This window comes from Ochotona curzoniae, unplaced genomic scaffold (genome assembly GCF_017591425.1).
Source record: "Ochotona curzoniae isolate NIBS_2020 unplaced genomic scaffold, NIBS_Ocur_1.0 contig_3432, whole genome shotgun sequence".
Classification (NCBI taxonomy): domain Eukaryota; kingdom Metazoa; phylum Chordata; class Mammalia; order Lagomorpha; family Ochotonidae; genus Ochotona; species Ochotona curzoniae.
The window spans coordinates 14,829,369-14,834,947 of NW_024465859.1; the positions used below are offsets into that span (position 1 = coordinate 14,829,369).

Genomic DNA, 5,579 nt, shown 5'->3' on the forward strand with positions numbered 1-5,579 from the left:
CTGTTTGCAGGTTTATGGAAACATAAATCCACAGAAACACTTGTACATACACATACACAGATGCCTTGTTTTTAACATCTAAAAAATGAGAATTTACTAGATGAGTAGCTTGTCATCCATACTTGCACGGAATACTATTCACCAGTAGAAGCATTCATTCAGTTATTTGCAATAATATAATTACCCTCAGACTATTTATGCCAATTTAAAGAAGCTGGAGGACCAAAGCAGGGGATTGATTCAGTGTGATTCTACATATACAAAGTTCAAGAAAATCCTAAGAAATAGTGACAAGTATGCTATGATTCTCTTGGACAAGCAGTACAAGAGGGTGGTGCAATAAAAAAGGAAGAAAGGTAATATAATAATCACATGACCAAATCTTCGGAGTGATTAGTGAGATGGACCACACAGCGTTCCCCTGTGGCTGCTGCAGGGAATTTGTGAAGTTGTGAGAACCCCCATGGCTGGGTGGAGTTGAACCAGGCACCAGTTCAGATCCACTTCGTCCAAATGCTCACCTGCCTGTAGCTGGAGCAAGGGACTGTGATAAGAGCCTTGGTGAGGTGGAGGCCCCCGCCCAGGGCAGTCCAGCCGGACCCTGCCCTCCTTCCCGCTGGCCAAACCCTCCATGAGCAATTAGCTAGCTGGGAGATAACACTTGGTGCAGCGACAGGAGTGGTTCCTCCCCAGCATCCAGCACTGGTGAGGCCCCTGGCTGGCCCACCCACCCAGGCCTGCCTGGCTCTGGCTTCCAGATCGTCCTGGATCATGACAACCTGGCCCGCAGCCTGAGTTTCAGTGACTCTGACTTCCTAGGGGAGCAGAAGGAGGAGGCAGAGGAGGAGGAAGGGGGCGTGGCACACCTGGACAACCTCTGCTGCTTCCACCCTTCTGACATCTTCAGGTGACCCTGGTAGCCTGGCCAGCAGGACCAAGAGCTGTTCAGGCTGTAGCTTCCAATTGAGCATCCTGGATGAAAATGCCAACTTGGATGCCAGCTGCTTGCTGAACAGTGACCTGTAGGGCTTGAGTGAGGGTGGTCTGGCTGGCACAGCAGTGCCGCCCTGCATGGACGCTGCCCTAGAGAGAAGCTCAGTGAATCTCAGCTTGTCTTCCTGTGACACGTTTGGGCTGCTGCTTGCCCTGCCTGATTACAGCCTGGGACCTCACTACAGCTCACAGAAGGCTCTGAAAGCCTGAACCACCTTGAGGCATCACCACTTCCTCTGCCCAGACCCTCTCCACCTGGGGACATGAGCATGTGCTTCCTGGAGTCTCTCATGGGCTTGTCCCAGCCTGGTGCTGAAGCTCTGGTCCCGCTGGTGGACAGTCTCTTTGAGGATGCTGCCCCAGAATCTCTGATGGAGCCTGTTCCTGGGTGAGGACTGCAGGGGGTGCCCGGCCCCAACAGCACCACTGCTGCTATTCCCTAATGTGTGAGGTACCCCCCACCCCCACCTCCAAACAAGGTCTAGAGGTAAAAGGCTCTGGCTGGCTGCCTCAGCCCTGAGGTGCTGGCTGAGCACCCCTGGTTTACATGCCCAAATTGAATTTATTTATTTTTTTCTTCATTCTTTGGTGCTGAAGAGAGGATGGGGGAGGGGGCTTCTCCACAACCCACCCAGCACCCTTCCACTGTGCATGTACGCAGCGGGAAGAAGAGCAGACCAAGGTTCTTTGGAGCTTGGCAGGCAGACCCCATGGGTATCTGAGTGATGTTCCTGAGTCCCCAAGATCTGGCTACGTCCAGCCGCTTGCAGAGTCTGCTTCTGCCACCCTAAGCCCTAGACTCTCAGGGTGGTAAAATCCTTTGGACTCTGAAGACTTTAATTTATTTCCATAATTTATTAGGCTGTGGCGGCAGTAGGCAGTGCCAGGCACAGGGAGGTTACCAAGCCCCGACAAATCTCTTCGCTTGGAGTGCGGAGCCTGGCCCTTGCAGCAGACCAGGCGTGAGCTGGAGCCCCAGTGATCACAAGTTGCCCTCGTGGCTCCTGCACAGAAGCCAGGAGGGGCTGGGCTCACCAGCTGTGACCAAAACTCTGCCGCATGCAGCCCTCTCTGCTTCCTGTCATCTGCCCAGCTCCGTGCTCCCCAAAGGCCATGTCCTTTAGCCCCATGATGGAGGAGGGGGAAGTGAGAGGTCCAGAGAGGGCAGTGGGCTTGCCTGGCACCACAGGGCACTCCCTGGGCCTATCTCAGGGCTTTCTGGGCACCCCACTCTGTCCCAGTACCCCTGCTTGTGCCCTGTGGCCGGGTATAGGGTAGTTGAATCCTTAAGATTTTCATGCTCCTTTTCAGGTGAATTTTGCACTGTTATTTCTATATTGCTCCTGAGCATCAGAACTATAATTTATTTCTCTCTTGCCCTCTTGCCAAGGAGGCCTTGCCAGCCTGTGTGCTTGTGGGAACACATTATACCTGAACTTACAGGTACCCATAAAGAGACTCTATTTGAAAAAAAAATTCACATGACCAAATCTTTGGAGTGATTAGTAGTGTGTGTGTGTGTATGTGTGTGTGTACTATTTATTTTTTTTATTGCAAAGTCAGATGTATACAGAGAGAATGAGAGACAGAGAAAAATATCTCCCATCGATGATTCACTCCCCAAGTGACCACAATGGCCAGTGCTGCGCTGATCTGAAGCCAGGAGCCTGAAACCTCCTCCGGGTCTCCCACGTGGGTGCAGAGTCCCAAGGCTTTGGGCTGTCCTAGTCTGCTTTCCCAGACCACAAGTAAGGAGCTGGATGATGGGAAGCGGAGCTGCCGGGATTACAACCAGTGCCCATATGGGATCCTGGTGCGTTCAAGGCAAGGACTTTAGCCTGTGAGCCACGGTGCCAGACCCTGATTATATTATTGATTTCAATGGTTACAAATATATTACTCAAATTTTCAAATAGTGTACTTAGATATGTGTACTTTACTGAATAGTATTACCAGACTTATTAATATATAATAAATCACTGTAATGACTCAAAAAGGATTGCTTAGTATTTGAATACATACCCTGTAGTTTACACTTGTCTGTTCATAATTCAGATGTTGCTAACATGATGTGAGGATTTTAAGCCTTGATTAAGCCATGAAGACGCCTCCCTGACAAATGAGGCTAAACCCTCATTAAGGATCTTAGGTATTTTGAATAACCCTGGACAACTAAGACATTATCTAAAGATAATGTCAGGTAAGGCCAGGTCTTAAGATATTGTTTAGGATATTCCTATGTAGAGTGCAGTTTTGAGTCCTGGCTCAGCTCCCAATTCCAGCTTCCTCTAATATGCCTCCTGGGAGAGAGTAGAGAATGGGTGAATTAGTTAAATCTCTGCCACTCACATGGGAAACATAAATTGAGCTCTTGCTTAACTCACGCACAGGCCCAGCTGCTGAAGAAAAATGTATGTATTAATCAACAGATAGGAGGTTACTATGTCTCTTTGCCTCTCAAAATGCAATTCATTAATGTAAGCATTTTATTGCCATACAGTGAACACACCAAGAAATGCACAAATAATGCATGAGTTTTTCTCTTTTTTTGTCTTCTGATAATATTCACCACCAAAAATCAACTTAGGGTTGATTGATTTGAGGAAAAGATTTTACAGAGATAGAAGGGGAGGTGGAGAGAGGTCTTCCATCTCCTGGTTCACTCACCAGAAGGCTGCAGTGATTGGAGCTGACCTAATCTGAAGCCAGGAGCCTAGAACAACTTCTGCATCTCCCTCATTCGGTATAGGGCCCAAGAACTTGAACGAGTTTCCATTGTTTCCCAGTTCATTAGGAGGGAATGGAATTAGTAGTGGAGCAGCTGGAACAATAGTCACAAATGTTGCATGACAAATGATAGGATTTCTTTTTATTTATGACTAAGTAATGTTGCATCATGTACATATATTAAATTTCATTTACATTCATCAGTTTTCAAACATCTAGTGTGGTTTCAGATCATAGGAATTATGAATTGAGCTGCTATAAATATAAACATATAGGTAACGTTTGCGTGTTGGTTCAATTTCCTTTGGAAGGATTCTCAGGAGTGGGAGCTGGGCTCATATAGAACATCTACTTCTAGTTTCCTGAGGATTTTCAATGGTATTTTCAAAAGGGTTATGCAACACTGCATCCCTACCATCTGTGAATTAGCTATCAGTTTCTCTACAGGCTCACCAGCATTTGTTATTTTCCAGTTTTTGGATGAAAGCCGATCAAAGTTGCATGAGGTGAAACTTTTTTTGTGGCAAAAGACAAGTCTTTATTTTTTCAATTTTAATAATTTTATAGATTTATTTATTTTTACTAATAGGTAGATTTACACAGAAGGGAAGAGATAGACAGGAAGATTTTCCATTGGCTAATTCACTCTCCAGATGGCCACACTGGTCAGAGCTGAGCCTATCTGGAGCTAGGAGTCTTCCACATGATTGCAAGATCTCAAGTAGTTGGGTCATCTTCTGCATTTCCAAGCTGTAATCAAAGAGCTTATTTAGGCAAGGATCAGTAGTGGGGCAGCTGTAACATGAAGCCGTGTCCATATAAGATGCTGGCACTTGAAGGGTGGAGGATTAGCCTGTTGAGCCCACACTGGTTTCTTCATTTTTTATGGCTATATGGTAGTCCCCAGTGTTATATCACATTTTCTTTATATAATCATTTGTTGATGATTGGTTCCATACCTTCACTTTTAGCGATTGAACTGCAGTTATGATGGGGGTATAGATAAGATGACTCTCTCATATCCTGATTTTATTTCATTTGGGTCAAGTGCCAGGGAATGAATTATTGAGTCATGATAACTATAATTTCACATCTCAGCAGAAACTCCATACTATCCTCCACTCATTTATATTTATACCAACACTATATCAGGATAAGCATTCTAACTGGAGTAAGGGGAAAACCTCATGTGCTGAAGTGACAAACTCAATTTTTGCCTGTCTTGAAGGTATTTATTTCATCTTTATTTATGGATAAAAGGTTTGTTGAGTAAAAAATTCTGGGTTGAGGGTGTAGTGATGTAACAGGCTAATCCCTGCTGCAGTGGTGGCATTCATTAAGGATGAAAGTTCATAATCTGGCCTCTCCACTTCCTGCTAACAGTCTAGGAAAGCAGTGAAGAATGGCCCAAAGTCTTGGGCCCCTGGACTCAGCTGGGACACCCAGAAGGAACTCCTGGCTCCTGGCTTCCCATGTACACTGCTCTGCTCATTATGGTCACTTGGGAAATAAACCAGCAGGTGGAAGATCTCACTGTCTTTCACTTCCCATATCAATTCTGATTTTTAAGTAAAAATATAAATCTCTTTTAAAAATTAAATCTGGGGTAATTAATTAATTAATTAATATTTTGTTCCTTTTAGTAATTTTACTACAGCTCTCCATTCTCTGTGTGCCTTTAAGGTTTCCCTTGGGAAGTCTGGTTTCAATTTTCTGGAGATCCATACAGAAAACTATAACTAATTACAGATGTCTAGAATCACATATTAATGCACCGTCTTGGTCCTTAAATTCATCACAACTTTCAAGAAACTACTGCAGACATGCTATTGTATTATAGCATCAGCAACCTGAATACT

At 45.2% G+C, this 5,579-nt stretch overlaps 1 pseudogene; it reads left to right on the plus strand.

Annotated features, from left to right (window-relative positions):
• Nucleotides 1-401: 401 nt before the first annotated feature.
• Nucleotides 402-1,385, plus strand: LOC121156494 (annotated as a pseudogene).
• Nucleotides 1,386-5,579: the final 4,194 nt, after the last annotated feature.